The 26,387-nt window shown below is 36.5% G+C and overlaps 1 long non-coding RNA gene across 1 annotated transcript in view; it reads right to left on the minus strand.

Moving 5' to 3' along the window:
• Positions 1 to 12,612: 12,612 nt before the first annotated feature.
• Positions 12,613 to 26,387, minus strand: part of LOC112630561 — a 197,455-nt gene continuing 183,680 nt past the window's right edge. Inside the window, exons 4-5 of the long non-coding RNA XR_003120891.1 lie at positions 25,434 to 25,542; positions 12,613 to 14,358 (exon numbers count right to left, since the gene is read on the minus strand). This is a non-coding gene — a long non-coding RNA (uncharacterized LOC112630561). The remainder of the gene's footprint in view (positions 14,359 to 25,433; positions 25,543 to 26,387) is intronic.

Below are 26,387 nucleotides of genomic sequence, written 5' to 3' on the forward strand. Positions count from 1 at the left end.
ACTGTGGCTATGTTGGGTCTTCTCCTACAATGTTTTATTACTTTCTCTAAGCTTACAGCAAAATATTTTCTCAAGTTTAATCAACATTAGACTCTAGCTGTCTTAAGTCTAGGGGAAGTTAGTAATTGCTTTGCAAATACTGAAGATATAAATGACATTTTTAAAATCTAGGATTTATTCTTCTGGTTTGTTATATGTTTTGCCCAGAGGTAAACTTTTTAAGAATTACAAGAGTTGAATTTTGCCAGGAATGTATTCATGCACATAAATTGAATGAGATAGGATGATAGGACATTGTTTGTAAAGTATTTTAGAAGAGAATGAAATGAAAGTATATTGTATCTATTTTCTTCAGGGTACAATACTTCATCTAGTGAAGAGTTTTTAAATATGTTTTGTGCTCTGTCATTCTCATTCTCCTAGAAGATAATACTGGAGTTGGCTGTATCCTGATGATTCTTTAAATTCATAAATTCACAAAGGATATTATGTCTTCATGGATGTGACCTAGCAGATGTTATTAATGAAAAGTAATTAGAATAAAAGAAAAGGAGAAATAGGTGCTAGAATTGAAAGGAGGATGCTCTATCTAGGTGTTGTGTTAGAATGGATTAGACTAAGCTGTTGTAAGAAAAACCAAACAAATTTTAGTGCATTAACACAACAAAAAGTTTGGTTCTCATGCACATTACCCATCCAGCGTAGGTCAGTGAGGGATTCCACTCATCTTGGTTACTCAGTGACCCAGGATGACAAAGGCTTCATCCTGATATAACTGTACTGCAAGAGTGGGGAGGAGGGTGTGGCAAATCTCAACCGGGCTCTTAACTTCTGCTTAGATTTCACTGGCCAGAGCAATTCTCTTGGCCATGCCTAACTTCAAAGAACGTGGGGAAGTATGGATTACCCTGTGCCCAAAGTGAGAGAACCAGAAATAAATGGTAAAAGAGCCAGAAAAGAGTGAAGATAAACAACACCAATGACTTAAACAGTATTATAAATTACAGTCAAGGAGTGATTTGTGGGAGAGCTAATTGATCACCTTTTAAAGAGACAGTTTTACTTTCCATGATTTACTTCACTTTCTTCAATGAGGCCATTTATTAGAAAAGAAACACTGTTATGAATTGCAGTGTCCTCTGTGGTATATATCATTTGTAGCTGCTCTTGTCATCAGGAGTTACTATTATTTCTAATTGAAAAGAAGAAAGTGGTTCTCAAAGTGATTGGCATTGCCCTAACAAATATTTTTATAAAATTTTCTGAAATTGGTTTGAGGTATGTATTTCAGTAGAGAGGAGAAGGCCGTTAGACATTTTGTCTTGCACAAATCACTCTTATGGAATATAAATTATTCTCATTGTGTTAGGAGTGGTCATTGTAGCCAGGTCTAGATGATTAAAACTAAACTAAATTACAATTAACGTAACAACTATATAGTCACTTTCATTATCTGCAGGGGATTGGTTCCAGGACTCCCTTAGATCCTGAAATCCACAGATGCTCAAAATTGTTACATAAAATGAAAATTATATATATCACAGTGGCTGTACCATTTTACATTCTCACTGGCAGTGTGTGAGAGTTCCAATTTCTCCACATCCTCACCAACACCTCACCTACAGGCATCCATCAGTATCCACAGGGGGTTGGTTCCAGGAGCCCTGCAGATACCAACATTCATGGATGCTCAGGTTCCATATATAAAATGATGTAGTATTTGCATATAACCTACACACATCCTCCCTTATACTTTAAATCCTCTCTAGGTTTCTTATAGTACTTAACACAATGTAAATGCTATGTAAATAGTTGCTATATTGTAATGTTTAGGGAATAATGACGAGAAAAAAAATTCTGTGCAAGTTTAGTGCAGACATAACCACCCACTTTTTACCCAATATTTTCCTCCCAAGATTGGCTAAATTCACAGAGGTGAAGCCCACAGATAAGGAGGGCCAACAGCACTCTGTTGGTTGAGTCTGCTTATTAAATATCACATCATATTATTATCCCCATTTTATAGCCATTGAATATTACCTATAGGAAGTATTGCCCCACAGCCACACACTTACACACTTTGGGCAACACAATTAGTATTGCCCAAAAATAGGGTTACAACAGGACCAGGTAGTAACAAAATGGATATTTAATATTAACTAAAGTTACCACATTTTTCACCCCAATTGCTGAAATTCTTAGTATGACAGATGATTTTGTGCCACTACTATGCAAAAGAGGTGGTCTGCAATATATAATGTGGATGCTAAAAACACAATAGGTCCTCAAAAAAAATAGATTTGAGAATGAATGAAAGAAGAGTCAATTTTCTGAAACATTTTCTTTTCTAGGGCAATGCAGTATTCAAAAGTATTATCCTTGAAAGTACGTAACCAATACATGTTATATAACATTAACCTGTTAACATTACTAGCAAAGTAAAATGTAAAGAGCACATTCTCTTACTAATATGTGATCACTGGAAGAACATTTGAGGTCACTCCTTCCATACCCTCTCATAACAGTGTGGTATCCTTAAGGTAGAAGAACACGTCAATTTACTACTCTTACTTTTATGTAGAAAAATAGTTTTAAAAATCCAAAGAAATTGAAGAGAAAAAATGCATTCAAATTTTTTTAAAAACCATAGATCTGAACAAGAATGAATAAAACATCATCTAGTGATGTGGGATGGCAGGGTAAGTCAATGGTTTTATAGGAGGTTTGTTATTTTTAATCACAAGGCCTCATATATTGAAATGAAAACTGAACAGGAAACATATTTTCTTTTGATTTGGGTCAAAGGGGTCCTGAGGCAGAGATTTAAAACTCCCCAGTAGATGTTGAGTTTTACAGTGGTTGGCAAAGTTATTTGCATACAACCATTTAATTAATGGGTGTTTGACTTGAAAAATAGAGAAAAACAAACGTAATAAAAAGTATAAATCACTCATAACCCTTTAAAATTTATGTGGGCTCTGAAGTAAAAGTCTCTTTGTCCTCTTTAATTCTAATATTTTTTCTCTGTGCTTATGCAAACATACACACGCAAATGTATATATCTTTTAAAAAAGGGAAGAGGCATGCAAAACACATTGATGTGCAAGTTTTTTTAATGTAATATATTAGGTACACCTTTTAAGTCCACACATCTAAAGTTATATCACTGAGGTAACTACTTAGTATATTACTGTATTGGTGTTCTCTAATTTACCTAGTAAATGTCCCCTACTGACAGATTTCTTTTATTTCTAATTTTATATCATTATAAATAAAGCTGGAGCTTTATTTATAAAGCTGTAATCTCCTTTTAAATGTTGTGAATACTTTGAAACTGTCTTAATTATAAGAATCAAAACATGTCGAGTGTAATAAAAGGTAATAACTAAAAAATGTACGGGATCAATAGGAAGAAAACAGAGAGATGAGAGATACACAACAAGAAGACACTTTGTTGGTCAATAATCAGCAGAGAACTTGGTACATATTGCTTCTCTATAGAGCTGTCAAAGCATTCTACATGTGCTATTATAGAGGAATAGGGTGAGACATTTAAGCCTCATGCCATGGGCCCTTTAAGATCCTAAACATGACATCTCATTCAGGTCTCAGGTCTCAGTGTACACTTTCAAGTATACTTGGCTTGGGAATGGTTATAACAGTGAGAGATGTTCATTAGGTAGACTATACCTAATGCCAGATAGTTAAGGCTACAAGTTCCCAAGACAAGATTTCTGTTTGGTTTTGAAAGCAATGAAGAAAAAGTTCTAATATCTCCTATGCTACTCAGGTAAACATAAGCTTTAAATGTTAGTTTCCAAAATATAAAAATAAATACACTTTATTATTAATGGACCAAGGTTTATCTTGAAGATTCCATTAATTAACACGGCATAATGATTTTTCATATTTTTTTCTATTTTATTGCTATCATTCCAACCTAGAATATTTTCCATATTTTATATCACATTTTTCTCCAATAATTTGTGAACCAAAACAAAACAAAAGACCAAAGCTCCAAATAGAACCTTACTGCAGAATAGAAATAACTCTTTATAAATTTAGATGAATTTCAGAAAAAAGTCTGGAAAAGACAAATTTATTTTTTAAAAACTGCATGTGGAGTTAGGCGTTGCCAAAATTTATTTTAAATGAATTCTGGAACATTTTAAATCTACGTAAACTTCACCTAACCTTATTCATGGTGACTGTGATAGGTATGAGCCCTCTAACTTTTCAGTGATTTTTTTAGTTTTGTATGTTTCTTGTACCATTGATTTTATTGTTTATGTTGGATTTCAGATGGTTGTGATTTTTCTCAAACTACTTAGTAAATTTATGTTATGGAATTGAGGCATTTGTTTATTATTAGCCTGCTTTTAAGTTCATAGTTGAATTATCTGTATATTATCATCAGATAGAGACCATAGGATATAGCAAGGATTTATTAGCTTCTTATCCATTGGCTTCATAGACAAGGAAACACAGAAGAGCTGCACTTGAGAATATCAAATGTTAGATAATGGAAATATCTGCATTATATTGATCTTTTAATTTTTATAATTTTGGTTTCAATTTTATGGCTAGAGAATACAGTATGCAAACTCATAGCCAACTTAATAGATTTTCAATAAGTCTACATTCTAGTTATATTTTTATTTCTTTCTGAGAGAATCCAGGTCCATAGGGGTCCATTCAGTGTAGGTCTTCCTAGTTCAGGGGCATAAATGAATGAATGCAAACAATCACAATAAGTCATGTTGGCTGATGTTTATAATCCTTCTATTTAATAGTGTATTAGTGTAGACATATTAATAAAAATTCAAATTCATAAGCCTCCACAAATTATGTGATTTAGTTATTACACATTACAGACTTACACTTCGAATTCTGTGTTTCAAAGACTTGATTCTCTCAGAAGAAATTACATAGCAATATTGTACAAAATAATTTATACACTGGGGAAAGATCACCCTTTTCAATAAATGGTGCTGGGAAAACTGAATTGCCACATGCAAGGAATAAAAACTGGACCCCTATCTCTCACCATACACAAAAATCAACTCAAGATCGATTACTTAAATGTAACACCTGAAATTACAACAATACTAGAAGAAAACCTAGGGGAAACTCTTCCAGACATTGTTCTAAGCAAGGAATTTATGACTAAGACCTCAAAAGCACAAGTGAAATAAAAAAAAAAATAGACAAATGGGAATTAATTAAGCCAAAAAGCTTCTGTACATGAAAACAAATAATCAACAGAGTGAACAGGCAACCTACAGAATGGGATAAAATACTTACAAACTTTGAATCTGACAAAGAACTGATATTCAGATACAAGGAACTCAAAAAACTCAACAACAAACAATCTCATTAAAAAGTGGGCAAAGAACATGGATAGATGAATAAACATTTTTTCAAAAGAAGAAATACAAATGGCCAATAAGCATATAAAAAATGCTTATTATCACTAATCATCAGAGAGATGCAAGTTAAAATCACAATGAGATATCATCTTACACCAGTCAGAATGGCTATTATTAAAAAGATGAAAAAATAATGGATATTGGTGAGGATGTGGAGAAAAAAGAATGCTTTCACATTGTTGGTGGGGGTTTAAATTAGTACAGCCTCTATGGAAAACATTATGGAGATTACTCAAATAACTAAAAATAGAGCTACCAGTTGATCCAACAATCCCACTACTGAGTGTATACATGAAAGAAAAGAAATCAGCATATAAAAAAGATACCTGCACCTGTATATTTATCACAACTCTATTCACAATGGCAAAGATATAGAATCAATCTAATTGTCCTTTGACAGATGATTGGATAAAGAAAATGTGGTTTATATACAAAAAAGTGGAATATTATTCAACCATAAAAAGGGATGAAATCATGTCTTGCAGCAACATGGATGTAACTGGAGGCTTTTAAGTGAAACAACTCAGAAAGAGACAGACAAATACTGCATGTTCTCACTCATAAGTGGGAGCTACATAATGTGTACATGTGGACATTGAGTATGAACTGATATATATTGGAGACTCAGAAGGGTGGGAGGGTGGAAGTGGGGTGGATGATGAGAAATTACTTAACGGATACAACATACATTATTTGGGTGATGGATACCACTAAAAGCCCAGACTTCACCTCTGCAAAATACATCCATGTAGCAAAAATTGCACGTGTAGCTTTTACATTTATATACGTTTTAAAAAAACAATAATTGCCACTAGTTGTCCTTAATCTGGTCTTATGGTCTCCTGTTTGCCAGTGTCACCAGCACTCTCAATTTTAATTTTTAACCTATTCTATCTCATTACGCTATTTTACCTGTCTGGCTCTTCTAAATCTTTTGAGTCGTTGCTGATTTTTAAAATAATTCTAATTTGTTTTATGTAACACCATTCAATGATAAATGTTTACTAATGGACTCAATGCTATAGTATTTCCAGTTGGTTTCAAGTGAGTATTATAGTTAAAGTTGTCAGTTTAGGCCATCTAATATTTGAATTCGCTCTTCGTGGAATGCCCCATCTTATGATCTTCATGGAAGGCAGGAGTGGAAAGTGCTAGATACTATTGCTCAGGGAGTCCCTGCCGCTGATGTACAAGCAAATGAACTAAATTTCCTCAGTCCTGCCTCAGAGACTCACTGACAACAGCAGTAGCCATGGATGGACTGAATCCTGGGACAGAAGGAGTGATGTTAAGGGTGGGGTCCAGCAACCAGTGTTAATGCTATTGGAGGTACAAGCCACAGCATTTAATGTTTAGCAGTGCTATTCTCACTGGGCCAGTTCCATAACCTAACTTTACACATTGTTCCTGGTGTGAGTAGCTCATATCAGTTCTCTAACCCTCCTGATGGGTCTGTAAGCTACTCAGTAGCTGTTAATAAACTTCTTTTCTGCTTAGTAATGTTAGAAACTTGGCTAATTGGTCTCAGTCTTTATAAAACATTTGGAGTGACTATTCTCTACTCCAGGGTTCAGCAAACATTTCCTCTAAAGGGCCAGATAGTAAATATGTTTGCTTTTTCAGGTAATATGACCTTTATTGCAACTACTCAACTCTGCCATTGCACTGCAGAAACAGTTTACAATAATAAACAAATGAGCACAGTATGTTCTAATAAAACTTTATGTATAAAAACAGGTAATGAACTAGATTTGGCTTGCAGGTTGTAGCTTGTGAATGTCTGCTTTACTACGTTTATAAGAGATCTTATAGTAGACTGGACTCATTGAATCTGTTGCTTGAAATTATGCCATCCAACTGTATCCATTCCTGCCTTCTCTTTGATCACCATTTGCTAACCCTAAAAATGTTGTAACCTTTCTAAGACTTAGTCCCATGTTAAGATTATTAGTTATGCTACTCTACTTCTAACTCTTAAAATAAGTGTTTAGCTTATGAGTTTATAAAAGGCAGTCTCTCTTTTATAACAGAAATATAATTTCTAAAATTCTTTTAAAAATATAATTTATCTTTGAATGGGGAAATATAGATGCCAGTACATTCTTATATAAAAAGATTATTTTGAATTTTTAAAATAATGACATGATAATTAGATGACAATTTCAATTTTATGAGTATGCTGTCTCTATAAGTAAACTGGGAGCATGCGATACAAATGAGGATTATGAGAACCATTGATGATATGGTACTGTAAGTTTAAGGAACAAGATTGCTATGTAATTTTAAAAGAATCAACTTTTTGAAACATAGGTTGGGATTTCTATTACAAGTCTGTAATGCTTAATTAAGTCATATGATTGTAGTATCTTAAGGCTGATCTTAATATGATTTAATAATTAAATTGAATATTAATTGTCTGCACTAACATACTAATTGCTATGAATAAAAAGTAGCATCATTCCTACCTTCAGATAAATGAAAGTTTAGTGTAGAGATAGACATTTAAGTGAGCATATAAATATGAATTCCTTAGTATTATAATAAGGGTATATAACAAGAGCTATTGGACATTTGAACATCTAATACTGCCTAGAAGAAAGAGCTTTTACAGAGGATTCCTCTTAGATATGGAGTATGGAAATACTTTTCTAGAAAGCTAAGAGCAAGAAGAGATTTCAGGCATTGAAAACAGCATGTTAACAGAATTTATTTAATATAGCTCAAGCTATGCCACCCAGGGAAGAAGCTGAATAGGTCTTCTCATGTTGTATGCCAAGGAAAGAAGATTTAATTTTTTCTGGAAGGCAATGAGGAGTAATTAAAGGATTTTGAGAAGCAGACTCACCTGCTATGTATCCTTCTATTGCAGACTGAAGTGCATCCCCCTAAAATTTACATTTTGATTTGACTTCATTTGGGGACAGAACCTTTATTTAAAGAAGCAATTAAGTTTAAACGAGGTCATAGGAGTGACCCTCTAATCGATTAGGACTTGTGTCCTTTTCAGAAGAGAGACACCAGGAAGGGGATGTGTGCAGAAAAAGGGCCTGTGGGAACGCAGCAAGAAGGCAGTTATCTGCAGGCCAAGGAGAAAGGCCTTAGCAAGAACTAGCCTTGCTGGCATCCTGATCTTAGAGGGCCCAGAACTGTGAGAAAATAACTTTCTATTGTTTAAGCCAAATAGTCTGTGGTACAAACTACTACACTCTCTTTATTATTTTTCACAGGACTTATCAGAATGTGACATATTCCTTATGTATTTTATTGTCTACCATCTTAAAATACACATTTCATCAGAGAAGGGGCTTTTTGTTGTTATTACTCAAGGAGGCATCCACAATGACTAAAATATTGCCCAGCACATAGCTGGTGTTCTTTTAGTATTTCTTGAGTAAATGAAGAGAAGCCACATGGAATATGAATTACAGTCAAAACAGTTCAAGATGGGAAGCAGGATACTCACTAGTGGCAATCATAATTCTCAAATGTGAGATTATGATGACTGATTAGACATTCTTTGAGACAGGAATACAGAAATAGGTTTGGAGAAGATAGGGAATTCATTTCAGAGCATTTCAAGTTTGACATGCCAGTAAGATATCCACATGAAGCTGTCTAGTTAGCAGTTGGATATGTGGCTCTGGTGTTCTGATGGGATAACTTGGCTGGATGTAAATATTAGAGTCATGAGCAAATAAGTATTAGATAAAGCCATGGCCAAAATTGAGATTTCCCACAGCGAAGTTAACTGCAAAGGCTGAGAATGCATCCTTTTAAAATTCCATCTACAGGGAAGGCAGAAAAAGGACCTAAGATTAAGGAACCAGAGAGGTAGAGAACAATGAGGAAGAATAACCAGGGTTTTAATGAGTGATCATTTCTTTTTCAGGAAAATGTATGTATAGTTAATATAAAGTAGAGGGTATCTAATTAGTCAATCTTTCAATTGTAAGGAAACCCTTCTGAGAAAATTTCTGTAACATGTTTTAGTCTGACTTGAAAGTAAAAAATAAGAAATTACTTTTTATTAGATCTGGAGAGATTATGTGACCTCATTATGTTGGGTTAGCTATAAAGGAAGTGCATTTAGAAGGGTCAACTACAGTCCAAACGACCAAATCCTCACTTCAGAAAACTTGAATTCCTTTAAGCCAAATGGACAGTGGATAAATCACTTCATGTATCTATTTAAAATCAAAATTATTCTTTCAATGTGTTTATAAAATTCTATCATAGGACTAACTATGAAATTCTTAAGTACCAAACCTCATAAAAGCCACTTTCTTAGATTGATGTTCACGGCATATAATCTGGAGAAGGCCAGCTCTTTCAGATAGAAGGACGAAGCAAATGAAAATAGACTCAGTGAAGAAAGAGAATAAATGCTTTGAGTAAGTCAGTCAAGCTTGGAGACACAAAAATCAAAGGAGTTTCATGAAGAGTATCTCATGAGGTCTGTCTATGTCAGGAACTCTAGACAAGATCCTTCTTTGAAGACTCAACAAGAATTCACTCCACCTGAGATGGATATTTGGATACTGTCCTTTTTTTTTTTTTTTTTTTTTTGAGACGGAGTCTCGCTCTGTTGCCCAGGCTGGAGTGCAGTGGCGCGATCTCGGCTCACTGCAAGCTCCGCCTCCCGGGCTTACGCCATTCTCCTGCCTCAGCCTCCCAAGTAGCTGGGACCACAGGCGCCCGCCACCTCGCCCGGCTAGTTTTTTTTGTAATTTTTAGTAGAGACGGGGTTTCACCGTGTTCGCCAGGATGGTCTCGATCTCCTGACCTTGTGATCCGCCCGTCTCGGCCTCCCAAAGTGCTGGGATTACAGGCTTGAGCCACCGCGCCCGGCCTGGATACTGTCCTTTTGGAACTCCTATACAAGTTGCCTTGTGAAGGCACGAAATGTCTTCATTGTAAGATCCTTTCTTTCCAAAGTTGACCCATCTGTTTTCCTGCCAGCTTTGCCTTGCATTTTCCCATTTTATTAATATGCTATATTTTGCTGATGACATTTGGCCAGAATTTTGTTAAAATTCAATTACTTTTGTTTTCCTGGTCCTTTTCTGCCCCTGACGTCAAACCTGTCATTTCTACAGAATTTTACTATTTTTACAATTCCCCATAATCTCGACTTCGTCCCTAATTCTTACCCCATATTAAATTATCTTAGTATTTTTAGTCTTTCTACCTCTCTCACATTTTGTTCACAGTATCTGTTCATTGTTAGTCATCTAAGATTAGACTTCCATTGAGGTTATTTTGGTAAGTGTTTTTCAAAGACACCACTACATAAAATGTGGTAGACAAGTAAAATTATTGTTGGCTTTTTGCCATGAGAAAAATATACAGAGTTTTCCACAAATACCAACTCAGACCTCATAATATTTCTGTCAAATGAGGTGTGAAACAATCACAGATATACATCAACCAACAGAGTGAGTATGGGTGTTTTATTTTACCGGAAACATGATAATACCTATGATTTAAATCATGAAACTCTGAATGTTTGAGTCCATGGATTAATCAAGTATTTTTTTTATAAATTCCAGGCAGTTTCAAGGGTATTAGTGGACCTATGTTACTAATAAAGTATTAGTAACAGCGTAATATTTTTATAATTGGAATATAATGCTTATAATTTTAGTGTTTCTGAAGACAGGGCTATTGAAACTTGTCCCAATAAATACCCCAACAAAATAGGCTGACTATTTTGAATTGGAAAATATTGTGTAATCTCTGAAGTGTATCATCAGGTTTTTCAGATTGCTGCAGTACTCCTGTTTTCTCTTCCAAATGTCTCCACACTTAACTATAAAGGATTCTTTGTTAGTATTTTTTATAGGAATTTGTATTGAAATGTTTGCCCTTTTTAAAATCAGAGATTCTTCAATAGAAAAATTTGAGTTTACTCTGTGTTATAACATCACACTTGGCCCTTTATCGCAGGTGTAATTCATTTGTAGACACTATATCAACTTCTGGTATTTATAAAATATGGGACTGCAAAGTAATACTTCTTAAATTGTTTATTTTTATCATCTGATGACACTAATTTTTAATGACACTCTGGGATGTCTACTCTGGATCAAGATGTTTTTCTTGGATTAATTTAAGAAAAAATTGAGCATGAGGCCGTGTGTGGTGGCTCACGCCTGTAATCCCAGCACTTTGGAAGGTAGAGGCAGGCAGATCATCTGAGGCCAGGAGTTCGAAACCAGCCTGGCCAACATGGTGAGACTCTGACTCTACTAAAAATGCAAAAATTAGCTGGGCATGGTGCCGCATGCCTGTAGTCCCAGCTACTCAGGTGACCGAGGCAGGAGAATCACTTGAATCCAAGAGGCAGAGGTTGCAGCGAGCTGAGATTGTGCCACTGCACTCCAGCCTAGGCGATAGAGCAAGACTCCATCTGAAAAAAAAAGAAAAAAAAAAAAAAAGAAAGAACTGGGCATGAGGATTCTTAGAAGGGTCTTAGAGACTGGGCCAGTTATTGAAGGTTTTTTAACAGCCTCTACGTAAAAGTCAGGTAGGTGGGACAAAGCACACAGTCTCTAAGAAGCCAATGTAGTTCTTTCAGTTCTGAAGGAAGCCCATATAGTGTTATGCCAAATCAGGGAGTGAAGACTTTGAGGCCCCGCTAGGAGTGCCCCGATGAGTCATGGTGATGGCTAGATAACCAAAAACTCAGACTTAGGGTGGTTTGCTCTATCTAGACTGCCCAGAAAACTATGGTTCCTCGTCTCAAATCTCTCAACTGTCTTCCTCTTTTTTGCAGAATTCTACTTTCAGATGATTTTAAAAGCCATTTTAAATGTCATTTTCCTAAGAAACATGAATAAAAGGGATTTATCCATATTGTCAAAGTTTTAGTTAATTTATACTTGAAGTTTACTACCCACAGTGTCAGAAGATCTTATGTAGTGTTCTAGTGAAATGGAATTAAATTAGAGAGCTCTATTTGAGATAAACAGGGGCAATGAATACAAGTTTCCTTTGTAGCTTCTGATCCTACTTGATATATTTCACAATATCTGTCACATGTTGTCTTCTGTTTATATTTGTTGAATGAATAAAATGTTGATCACTTACCTAAATAAAGTAATGCACAGGTTATTCAAATGTGATAGTAGGCAAAACTTTGACTTTTTTTTAATTTTAAAATTTTAAGTTGATTTATTTTTTTCAGCTTTATTAAGGTATAATTGAAAAATTTTTAAGTCTATATATTTACGACATACATGTTACTTTGATACTTGTATACACTGTGAAATGATTAAATCAAACTAATTATAGTATCTATTACCTCACATACTAATCTTTCTGTGTAGAGAACATTTAAGATCTACTTGAAAATTGCTATGGGAACAGAACTTTATTTTCTAAATGCAATTAATTTTATGCTATATATAGGCAGCTGAAATTTTGAGCAATATATTTAAGACTTCATTGTTTCTGACATGTCACTGAGTCAGTGGCAAGAGTGACAATACCCATCCAGTCTTATGCGCTAATGAAAAGGAGAGAAATTTTAAAGTATTTTATTTTTTATCTAAGGATTGCTTCTTTCCAAAGGCAATATAGGTTAAGATATTGAGGAACTCTTGAACCTAATATATCATACTGATTTTTTTCATTCAAAATGCCCAATAACAATAGTTTTAATTTTTACTGCTTATTATTTATTAAAGGATAGAGTTTATATTATCAAAATTAAATCTGAACTCTGAGGACCAATCCCAGGCAAATGTGAATTAGCAGGCAGCATCCCACCTAATGGAAATGTCAGCTGAATGTGAATAATTTCAGATTCCTATGAGTGCTACAAATGAGAAGCTATTTTAGGGACAACATTCAACTAAGGTGTTATCCCTATACTTCTGTTATGCTCTGAAAGAAGAAATGCATGGAACATAAATATCCAATTACAGAATCTACAGGGCAAATCTACTGAGCCCTGGGACTGCTAAAGTTGAATTCAGGCTACCGGCCTTAGGTAAATCAAAATTTAGCAAAGAGACTTAAAGTCTTTCTGGATATGAAACAAATGACCCTAAAAGTTCACACATGAGCTCAGTTAAGTAAAGGTTTGTTTGTTTTGTGTTTAGAAGCAGGAATCTGAGAAGAGAGGAAATTTCAGGTCAAATGGTGGCAACACTTGGGAGTTTTGAAACTCCAGGATATTGACAAATATACAATGCTTCTCTGAGAGCTCTATTTGGAGCTCAGGAAGTATAGGTGACCATTGATGTGGTAATGATAACAAATGCGCAAAACAATCTGCTTTATGTTTTGAACTTGAGATGTTTGGTTAGGAAGAAATGCAAGCTAAATGTTGAACTCTAAATTTTACCCATTGGGTGTGATTGTTGAATGACATCTAAAGGTGTTTGAAGAATTATCATTATTTTTCTTGAGTGAAATACATTTTTGCAATGACTTTTAGTTTGGGGATAGACTAATACTATTTCCTAGTAGAAATGTTGGATACAAAATGCATTAAATTTATTTGCAAATGAAGTTAAACACAATCTGCAGTGTTGTATACTTATGTGTAGTGAGGCAGACGAGGATATACTTTAACAGGTGGTAAAACAGAGGTGCGTTTGGTCTGAGGTTTTGAGAATTCCCGAAACTTATAGCTCTGAGTTCTCCACCTCTCTGCCATACTGAGAGTTGAGGTTGAGTTGGGGTTGAGTTGGGGTTGAGTATGGTGGACTGAGTGTCCTGACTGCCCACACTTGAACCACTTCTGTAATTTCTGCAGAACTCAACTGCTTCTACTGCTAGTGTTTGGAAGAGAAAGACAAAAACTACTTTTCATCCTGAAAATGGAGTCCTTGGCTTTCTTCTTGTTCCTCTTACCAACTCATTTAAAGCTAAGAAAAATTGTCTTAAATATATTATGTGATGGAAGGTAAAGACGACACCCCTAAAAAATCAGAAGAAAGGAATAAATGCTGTGTAAGAAAGAAATCACCAATAGTCACCCAACTTAGAGAAAACAGTCTTACTTCAGCTTCAAAAGCTGTAATGGTACCCTGGAACTTAATGCATAGGCAATAGGAAAATGAAGAAAACCAAGTAGAAAGTGATGTTTTATGGGTTTGTTATCTTTAGTATATAATTCACTTTATATGATGAATATATAATTCAGTTTACTTTTAGTAAATAATGTATACTATATAATTCATGTACTTTTTAGTGTATGATTCATTTACTTTTATGTTTTTATAATTCAAATTTTGAAATGGCTGTCTTTAAGAGCCAGTTTGCAAAAATTCTGTAAGTTGAGCAACTCTCTTCAGCAATCTGGAGTAGACCATTTACACATATACCACCTTCAGCCCCGGTCCCCACCCAACCCCAAGTGCAGATAAAGAAGGACACAGAGCTGGAGAGATAGAGCTTCCAGATTTTTTTTTTTTTTTTGAGACAGAGTCTCGCTCTGTCACCCAGGCTGGAGTGCACTGGCCAGATCTCAGCTCACTGCAAGCTCCGCCTCCCAGGTTCACGCCATTCTCCTGCCTCAGCCTCCCCAGTAGCTGGGACTACAGGCGCCTGCCACCTCGCACGGCTAGTTTTTTGTATTTTTTAGTAGAGACGGGGTTTCACCGTGTTAGCCAGGATGGTCTCGATCTCCTGACCTCGTGATCCGCCCGTCTCGGCCTCCCAGAGTGCTGGGATTACAAGCTTGAGCCACCGCGCCCCGCGGAGCTCCCAGATTTTATGGAAAGAGCCAATATGCTGTCTGGAGAAAAAGAAAATCTCCAAAGTGAGAAGTAAGGTGTTTAGCCATGTGAGCCTCAACTTTGAGATGGAACAAAACACCTTCTTTGCTTCTGATTATTATGACTTCTCTCAGAACCACAAGTGAGAGGCCATTCATGAACCACATTGAAGGAGTCATGTTTTATAAGGTTATGTGAATTGTGGAAACAATACCCATGGCTCTCTAAGTTGATTTGAATTCACTAGAACAAATTTTGAAATGGATAAAAAGGGCTTTTATTTGTGGTAGAAATTATGTTTTAAAATGACAAGTCCCTGACTGCTACCAGATCCCACTCTTCAGCCTGAAAATGAGCTCCTATAAATAACTGAAATCTGAGAGAATAGAATCAATTTCAGAGTGTTTGTGTATCTGCCATACTTATCTTTGTATGTTTCCTTAAAATCTTTCAGTGTCTAGACATATTTATTTCAGTAAATTAGAATATGAGTTGACTTCTATTTGTGAAACATATGAAATGATGTGAATTGGATGAAAAATGTGTTATCAATTAAAATTTCATTCATGGAATTCTATACAACATGTTCATAACATAAATAGCTGCTTGTTTTAATTTTCTCAAGTTAACCTAAATTAAAATGAATCCCAGTAAAACTGAGGCTGTAAAATATTTTATCATGTATTTTATGCTGATAGTAAATGCAGCAAAATATGTGTAGAATAGCACACCAGGTTCGGACTCTAAATATTTCTTAAGCAGCATCTGTTACATAGACATTTATAAAGATTCTGCGTCAATATTGTATACAATCTAACTCAGGAGGAAGTTCTCTGATGTTGTCATTGTTGATTATTGTAATCCCAATTATCCTTCTCTGGCCTTGTTTATTTCTAGTTAATAGTGTTCCCTCTCATTTTTTTGTTTAGTTTACTTGCTGAATTTTTCATAATATCCTGTACATTCAGAGTTTAAAAAAATCAGCAAAAATGTCAGATTTCTTTTTTAGTATTACATATGACTTGTTTTCTGTTTTGCATTAAACTTAAAATGTATTGACTTTTAGAAATAATTGTGGTTAATAATGGGTGATTCTTTGGCACAAGTTGATAGAAGTGTAAAGACTCTTTGTCTGTACAGGAAGTGCTAGCTTTATGAGGCAGGTTATGTTTGCCTTTGAGCTAATATCCCACTTCAAGCTGAGAGTTCCCAGAAGTCATTCATTCACATCTGAAGGGGGAGACTACTTCTAAGATGAATACATCTTGAAGCTCCAAAAGAATCAGCTTTAATGGTGGCATGATAGGCTATGAGGCTGCTATTTTGATAATGGGGCCCTAGTGATAGCCACTTAATTGAACAACATTGATAGTTCCCTATTACAAATGAGGCCTCACTTGTCTGAGACCCAATTCTGTGACCACTGAGCTGAACTGGCTAGAATCCAGTGAGGAGTGAGGTGGGGGAAAGGTATAAGAGCACATTAACAGAGGTTAGCCTGTTTGTCCTTTTGCATAATCATGTTAAATTGCACTTTCCAGGTCATAAAATGAGTTATTTACTAATTATTTTTTTAGTTATCAATATACTTTTTAAATGATCTATGTTGCAGTGACTATGACTATAGCTGATTGCTATTATGCTCCCATGGCTGGCATCGAAATATAGCTCTGGATAGTGAGACCCTGTCTCTACTAAAGTGGAAAAAAAAAAGCCCTAGCCACTCAGGAGGCTGAGACAGGAGTACTGCTTGAGCCCTGGAGTTCAAGGCTTCAGTAAGCTACTATGGTCTGATGGCACTGCATTCCAGCCTGGGTGATAGAGCAAGAGCTTGCCTCCTAAAAAAAAATGCGACTCTGGGAGGCTAACTGAAGAAAGCGATGGCTGATTTGTTGAATGTGTATGTGGTTCCCTTTTTCTAGACAATGACAGCAATACTCATGCACAAGAATGTAGTTTGTGATGACTGCTCTTACAATAAAGTATTTTGTGTGTGTATATAAAGTATTTCACATAGCACATAAACGTTTATTTGTTCTAGGCAATTATCTGAGGCTGTCAAGTTCAAAGAATTGTGCAGATGTATCCCAAAATAGCATCTTCCCACAAAGACCAAATGGTGATGACGAAGGATCCTCTTAGTGTGCAACAGTTAACTATTCCTTATTCTCCCATGTAGCCAGGGAGGGTTTTTACAGACATTGATGCATAAATGAAAGACCGTTATCATGCCATGTGGTGCAAAGTTAATTGCTCTTCTGAAATAAGTGAAGTTGAGATGTTTGATCCAATCCTAGAGCAGAGGTTCTCAAAGTGTCATCCCTTAACCAGGGGCATCATAATTACCTAATAGCTTGTTAGGAATATAAATTCCCTGGGCCCCACTCCAGACCCACTAAATCAAAGGCTCTGGAGCCAAGGCCCTGCCACCTGCATTTTATTAATAACAAGACTTACATAGTAAGATTTGAGAGCCAGTGCTCTAGAGCACTCCTTGCTATCAGGAAAAGGATAGAAGTTAGTTAATTGGCAGCCAAAGTATGTTAGGTATGAAAATGATCAGAGAGCATTGACCTAAGACAGGCTTAGGTATTTAGCTTTTCAGGCCACCTTATCTTGGATAGCTCAGACCTGGTGTTCTTTCTCTTTCCCCATGGTTGTCTCCTACTTGAGAATTCACTCTGGCTTAAGCCTCATCCTGGCCTTGAGGAGTCCAAACCTTGATTTGATCCCCAGTTCCTGCCATCTTATCCAGCTCTGATACTGATTTACAGACATTCTAGCCTTATACCAGTTCTGCCCAAATCCCAGAGAGCAAAACTTTAGACTCAATCTCTCTGTAGTTTCTTCCTGCTCTATTGCCACAAATTCACCACTGTTTCTGAATACACTCTTTGCAAAGTTAAAGAGGCAACACCTGGCCGTAGGACGGAAGAAGAGAGAAACCTTTCTCACTCGCCTCTCTACCCAGTGAGATGCTAATACATGTTTAACAACTGATTATTTTAAAAAGCCCTGATTTGTAGTAGTTGATTTCTGTAGTGTCAATACTCGCAACATAGCTGATTCAAGTTACCAATCGATGACACTGGTAGCTGCGATGGCACCGAACACAGCTAGAGTTGGGAAGAGATGTGAACAATTGGCTTTGCAAGCCTGTGGGAGCCGGCTCCAGGACAGCACAGCCTCTGTCCCCACCCTCTACTCAAATCCCTGGAAAAAGAAGGTGCCAGCAAATAAATATTTAGTAAATGAATAAAAATGGGGAGATCAGTGCAAACCTTTAACCACCACCGGAAAAGCAACTCAAGGTGTATGGTATGTGTGTCATTGGTGAGGAAACGTGGAATCTACATATGCAGGTAGCACATTTTGCTTCACATTCTTTTCTAGGTTTGAAGAATAAACAGCTGACATCAGATTGCATAAACATTTGTCACATAATAAAAAACAGCTATGCTCTTGTAAATAGGTATTCTAACTCATCCCAAAATGATTCAGTGCATGTAATTTAATAGTTGTGTATCATTTCAAAGCAGACGTGGTCTATATTTTAACTTGTATAAGTGTTTGAACTTGTAATTGAAGTGAGATAATTAAGTTGCTGAGGCTGGCATGTGTAGACATAACTTTTTCCCGCTTTTTGGCTCTTCCTAAGGACATGCAATGTGATATGGAACTCACTATTTAATAGAGGCCTAGTCCATTTCATTTAAAATTATCAAATGCTTATGTGCAAAAAAGTCATATTTAAATTTTAAAAAATATTTATCATTAAAGACTGCCCCCTGAACTGCAAAGGAAATTGTATTTATTTGCCAAATGTTTTCAGAATAAATGCTTATTCTTTAACACAGTTTTAAAACATGATTTGAGAAGAAAGTTATACTTTTTTTTTTCCCCCTCTAAGAGTAGGAGCTGATTTTTTATGACTTCAAAACATGTATTTTGATTAGGAAACTTTTTGTTAACTTCTCTGCAATTAGATAATAGAAATCACCGCCGTTCCTCATTCCCCTGCTCGGTGCTTCCACTTTTTAAACGCTCCCCGTAGGTGTTCACATTCACTGGTATTTTCTTTCAACAATTCCTGTAAGTTACCCTTTCTTTGTGGACAAGTAAGAGTTTGCAAAACTTTACACCCTTATTCTTCAATTAAATACCGACATGGAATGGTGGTGTCGAGCATGCTAATCAGCAGGACCTCCCTGTGGGAATCTGTGCTAGAAGACTGGTTCACATTGAAGGCAGACAGTGCTGTTGACACTGGCTGTCAAAAAGGTTTCACGTCTTTGAAAGGAAATCTTAATCTTCTTTATTCATGTGTGAACAGGTCCAGGCCCCCATCCTGGGACTCATATGCATTGGCTGTTTAAACTACAGGTTGCTAGGCTTTGGGCTAGAGTCTGTTTGCCTGTGTCTAGTTCCCCCAAATGGATGAGGACTGAAAATTAAAATCTGTCTGACACAGACCACGGCTTTTCTGTCTCTGTTTGAGGAGACATGGCAACCTAGGGCGAAATGAAAAGGAATTTTATTGAGCGCAAAACCACTCGATGTTTAAATGTTGGAGGCAGGAACTGAATGGTGATTTGGGGTAACTCGTAGATTGTTTATAGACAGTGGGATGGCTGTCAATCAAGGCACAAAGGCAAAATTTGTGTCAGAAAAAAAAAGTGCTTTTCTAGTAGCTGAACTCTTGTTTCCTGTTAACAGTCTCAACCCCAGAAATAAAAAGCTTTTTTTTTTCTTGAAGTTTCCAAGCACACAAATTTCAGAATAACAGAGATGCCTTACTGATCTGGGTGGCACAGTTTAAGGCTAAGTTATGCCCAAAAGACCTCCTATGGAGTTTCTCTGTTGCATTTGAAATTTCTTTGTCTTGGTTATAACTCATTTCTGCATTTTTCACAAATAGAAACAGAAGAAGCAAAGATGTAATCACCGATTGGAAATCATCAAAGATATTTGGGACAATATATACTGTACCACTTTAATAACCTAATTCAAAAAGATCTTAGGCATACATTTGATTTTATTTTTAGAACCCATTTCTTCCTAGAAATTAGGCATTTTCTTGAGTGCTCTTTTACAGCATTAAATAAACATTTTCATCGTTAACATCGGTAGCGTTAACAAAATATACATCTTCTGAAAAATTAGCAATGCAAATTAGAATTTTCAAAATAAATTTTTACCTTATGCTCCTAGAGAAATTTTAAGGCATGCAAGTAATATATATTACATTAACCTGGTGGGTAGTTAAATGTGTTTCTTCACTTAATGTAAAAAAAATCTAGATTTGAGATTTTATTCAATAATAATAGATTCCAATGGAATCTTGAATTTTCTCCGTATTTCTTAGACTTCTGTGTATTGATAGCAAGCTTTTCCTACATATATAAAGATAATAAGGCTGGCTTGTCAGTATAGAAAGGCACGTCTGTTGGTGCTGTTTTAAGGTGATGGTAGATTTGCTCTGTTGGGTAGATGCTTCAAACCAGCTCCGTTTTCAATTGACACCATGCATTTGCCAAAGGACTGTTCATGGGTTTCATCCTTGGCAAGAGGAGCACAACAAGAGGAAAGAACATTAGCAAAAATCTTCTCTTGTTATTTTTGGTTTTAAGGAGTACTCATTAATCATACTTGTTATTTCCTACCAACTCTGACCAGTTTGAGAAATAGTCAAAGGATGAGGTTGGAATAAAAAGTTAGGCAAAGCCAGATTGGAGAACAGTTTATTTCCCAGAAAGCTGAATCAAGTTTATGACTACTTCCCTTGACAGAAGTTTCTTCTCTAGTACTTCCCTGAGTAGATCAAAGTGTTGGTGAAATTTCTTGCTGAGTAGGTTTGCCAGATGGGTAAAATAGGAGGTCTCTGATAACTGGAGAAATTTCATAGAAAGAGGCCTGTCATGGGGCAGGAGTGAGGGGGCAGAGGAGATATATCAAATATCCTAGAGGTACTTTAGTTGGCTTGAGCAACCATCAGAATCACTGGAAAATTGAATGGATATTTAATCCATCCCATCCTTTTTATCCAATTTGGTCATTTTCACCCATAATAAGAATGACAGGGGAAGAATTGGAATCATATGGCTGGGAGTCTTCTCCTAGCCCCCACATGGAGAGGACTAACATCCAGATTCCCTGACTCCTGTCTGTTTTCTTCCCACAGGCAAAGTCTTTCTCCTTAATCAAACTTCAGTCAGCTCCTCTGAGCCTTCTTCTCAACTAGGCCTGGACCGTGGGCTTCAATGTCAATCCTATTGGGCCTGTTGGGCCTACATCACTCAGTTTTAGCAAGAATCCTGCTAAGTTTAGTTTAGAGTATCTCCTACCCTTGATATCTGCTACCCCCTCAATATCAAATTCTTCATTTCTCACCATCCCCCAATGATATCTGATCACTCTGACCTTCCTTTAGCAAAAATTCTGTTAACTAAGTTTAGCAAGAATTCCCTCTGCCCTTGATGTCACCTCTTAATAATTTTATTATCCACTGAACATCCTCCCCTCACAACCTATTCTTTGGTTATAAATCTCCAGTGGTCCTTGTTATCTTTGTAATATTGAGCTGAGTTTTTACTAAGGTCTATTTTCCTCTATTGCAGTTGTTCCTGAATAAAATCTATTTTTACCATTTTAACTACTGACCAGCTCTAGTTTTCTGTAACACCAGTACCTCAAGCATCTCTATCAGCTATCCAGTGGGAAGAGATAAGAACATTCCTCATCTATCTATGAAGTAGATAATTACTGGCTTCACTCCTCTGAGGAGGTCTGTAAGAATCTGGAAGTGAAGAAGTGAAGATAGGTTTCTATGCAAAGTCTCAATGTTGATTAAAAAAAAAAAAAAACTGCAAGATGGGGACTACAGATATTGTTAGAACCAGAACTGTAAAGAATTGCAAAACCTTGCAATTTTCCATAGCCCCTTCAAACCTCAAGAGTAAAGGAAATTTAATGGCCCAGAGATATATATTTCCTCAGGAACTTGGAACAGCAGAGTTACCATGTCTTCATGTTGGCATTTTGGATTATTAGTTTTGGCTAATTTAAGGTTATTAAATCCCCTTGAGCTTCAAGGAGGGCAAAAAAAAAATATCATGAATGTAAACGATGTTAATACAGTAATAATAATGTGGATTCCCTGGGGATTAGGAGGAAATATTTCAAATTCCAGAAACCAAAAGGTTCTTGAAACAGATTCTTCTTTATGGTGTGTGTGGTGGGGGGAGTGTTGTAACAAAACTGTCTGCTGCCATTCAATTTTCTTGTTCCAATGCTATTACTACATCCTTCAGGAGTTTTCTCTGCTACCACTCATTCATTGCTCCCTAAAAACCATAATTTACTATGTTATTACAAAAGACTGGGAGAAGTTTGCATCCTTGGACAGGAAAACTACTCTTGTCTCATTACATTTGCTGTCTCTGGACCCACACATATCATCTTTCCCCATTCTTAAGAAAATGGAAAGTGTTTGAGTGAGGTAAAGACCCTGATTTCCTGGGTTTCTCTAGATTTTTTTTCTGATTATAAATCAACCTTAAAAAATTAATCTAGCATTTGAAATTATCTACGACATTACTATTGATTCCATCCCATTTTATAAAGGTTACTTTTTCTCCAGCCTAGACATCCTAAAGACCTTCTGAGTAGCTACAACGGGGACAGAAATGAAAATCAAAATAAACTATCCTAAACTACAAATGTTAGAAAAGAAAAATTACATTAGTTTTTTCATGCTTCAAATCAAAGGCAAGTTATTTTTCTTAAAAACAAAACTGAATATGAACTTATGTATATTTCAAATTTATAGACTGTAATAGATAATTTTTGAACCAAAATGACAATATCACTGAATATACATCTATGGAAAATGACCCTGACCCCTCCCCACACATTTCCCCACATCCCCATCCCCAGCCAGAATCCTCTAAACAACAGGAAAGAGGACCAGAGCACAAGCATCTTGTCTTTGGTCAACCATCACATTTATTCCCTTAGTTGGTTAAATTTTTAGAGTTTTTTGACCCTCGGTATCTGTTTCTTATCATGGCTTCCATCGGTACTTTCCCCAGTGCCTAAGGCTTCTTTTGGTTTCCACTGTCTCTACTCTCACTCAGGAATTTCCTTAAAGTTTTGTTAAATAATACACTGGGCTAAACATCAGGACCTAATATGGTTGGGTTTTCCTTGCTTTGTGAGACAATAGCATCATTTCTCAGATTCTACAGCTATCTAGTTGATCCTTACAGAAGTCCCGTTGAATACTGAAATGAGAACAAACATTCTTCCTCTATGTGCAATGGAAAAAGGCATGAATAAATAACTCTGGTCTAAGACCTCACAACCTAATTATCCAACTCTCTCCTAGATGAAACTTCAGACAGGGCCTTGACCTTTCTGGTTCCTTTCAGTCACAAGAACAGACTCATTTAAATGATTAAGTAGTCTCATCTTAATATTATCATTTCGGTTTTTGTCCAATGGAATACTCCTTCATTCCCTCAGCTTGGGGTCACTTTAGGGTTAAAAGCTTTGCCCACTCTACTCCCTGAAGCTGGTATTGGTTTGGAGTTTGTGTGGATAGGTGGGTGAGGGGTTAGTTGAAATTTGGGGTGTTGGCTCTTACTTCGTGTGCCAGTTCATAGGTGCACTGGAGATCCAAGTGGGAAACTCGGACCGCAGTTCCCTTAGTCTGGCAGCACTTCTTCAGACTGGCCATCCCAAGTGCTTTAGTATCTGGACTTCCAGATGTTCACACCTATCCGACCCAAGGGTTCTGCTCCAGAGGTGCTGCATGGGCTTGGATGTATTTTATAAGCTCCCAAGTGATTCTAATTGAGACAGAACAGGAACCCCTCTTAGGGGCCTGTGGGACCCCCAAGCATGGAAATAAAGAAAAATCTTGGGTTCCTCTAAGTGAAATTCCAGGCACCTAGCTGGACCTGAGAAGTAAATGAGAAACTTAATAAGCTGAAAGGTAACAGTAGCTTAAAACAATAGCCAAGGAAGTTAAGGTCACAAGATGTTTGGTTCTCCTGTAGAAACTAAAGGTAACATCTTAACACATGTCCCTGAATTGTCTTTGAAAACCTGGATTCCCCACTGAAGAGATCCACTGGTACACAGACCTCAGATGAGGGGGAAACTGAGGACAAAACTCTGACCACCGTTCTTTGTTCTAGATTTCTTTCTAAGGAGCCTGGAGGAGGTCATGCCCACCAGCCAGAGCTAACTTTTTTTCCTGTTAACCCCCAATTTTTAGACAAAGCTTCACTTCCTTATCCAATTGCACATCAGAAAATCTTTGAGTCTACTTCTGGCCTGCGGGCTCCCACTTCAAGAGGTCAAACCAACATACAGCCTCCATGTGTTGATGTATGACTTTGCCTATAACCTCTGCCTCCACTCCCTTAAAAGCCCTTACCTGTAAGCCACTGAGATCAGCTCTTAAGAATAAACTGCCTAATTCTTGCTTGGTGCCCTGTGATAAATGCCTCGCCTTCTGTCATGGCAGTCCTGATACCAGGGTTTAGTTTTGCTGTGCCAGGCAGGCTGACCCCAGTTCACTTTGGTAACACAGTCTGCAGTCATACCTGAGATCTATGGGTTTAAACCCAACTCAGGAAACATTTTTTATTCCCATCCTTTACACTCCACCCTTGTACATCAAAAAGCAAAATCACTCTATGTTCTATGATATGGTCATCTCTAAACTACCTACTATATATGTATATATTTTCTGAGACACGGTCTTGCTCTGTCTCCTGGGCTGGAATGCAGTGGTGCAATTGTAGCTCACTACAGCTTTGAAATTCTGGGCTCAAGGGAGCGTCCTCCCTCAGTCTCCTGAGTAGCTGGGACTGTGGGTGCATGCCACCATGCCCAGGTAATTTCTTCTTTTCTTTTCGTTTTCTGTTTTTTTTTTTTTTTTTTTTTTTTTCAGTAGAAACTAGGTCTCGCTGTGTTTCCCAAGCTTACCTACAAAAATTTTTATTACTAAAGAGAGCACCAAATATCTCATTCTAAAATATCTGCATTCAGGTTAATAATGATCTCTCCACCTTCCCATAAAAAGGTGCATGTTTGAAGTCTGTGTTTGAATATTTAAAGTGCTGGTTTGGGTAGCTTTTTCTAAAACAAATGAACAGTCACATTTAGAGAAAGTAAATTGCTTGCAACTTTGAACCCCCCGCCTTACTCTGACTTTCATTGCTTCAATTCGCTTTAACTTAGTAATATTTTTTTGAAGTTATGAGACCTGGCATCAGTGAAGGTACTCCAAAACCAATAAATTTATCTCTGGGTGCAGCAAAAATAGCATAGTCTTCTATCCATTAAGCAGAAGTGAAGCTGCATTATTTTGGCTCCTATAAAGCAAAGGAAGACAAAGAGAAATCATCAGTTTAATTGTAAGTCACGGAGACACCATATTTGACCAAGAAGCAATATCTACATGTTTTACCCAATAAAAATGAACACCAGAGGAACTGTGACTCCTTTAAATCAAATGTCTTTACAGATGATCTTCTTAACTGGTAAAAGTAATTAAGATTAATTGTCTAGGAATACCAAGGGAACTTCACATGCTATAATAGCCTTTCTGCAAATGTCAAAAGAGTGTAAGCCTTGTTTCATTTAATAGAGTGTTCTATAAAAGGTATTTTGAATGTGGGAGTAAGTGCTCTGTTAAAGGCAGCATCTATGCTATTTATTTTCCCAAATGTGGGTTTACAAAGAGCATTTAAAATACCTCAAATAAAGGCAAAGGATTAAATATTCTCATATACAGACAGACATGGTTCTTTCCATATGGTACTAGGCTACATACGATTTCAAAAAGCATATAAATCGCTGGCAAGTTTGAAAATTGATTGACCATAACTTCATAGACAGATGAACTGAACTGTTCAAACACTCTTTTTGGTAAAAACCTCAAATGAGAATTCATGATTTGTCAAATTGGGATAGTCCTAGAAAAGAAAATACAATCAGAGATCCACTGAGTTCAAAAACAAAATGGAAACTGTGGTTCCTGGCAGAAACAACTCAAGCCGGATATATTTTATAGAGCAAATCAAGATCTGGCTTCTGGTTAAGATGACATCAACATAAAAAGAATGAATCTAGGTCATGGGATGTCTGAGCAGGCCTTGTCAAAGGAATGCAGGCCACAGAACACCCGGCCATTTATTGCATTAAGGCGGCTCATAAT

The sequence above is a fragment of the Theropithecus gelada genome, chromosome 8 (assembly GCF_003255815.1).
Source record: "Theropithecus gelada isolate Dixy chromosome 8, Tgel_1.0, whole genome shotgun sequence".
NCBI lineage: Eukaryota > Metazoa > Chordata > Mammalia > Primates > Cercopithecidae > Theropithecus > Theropithecus gelada.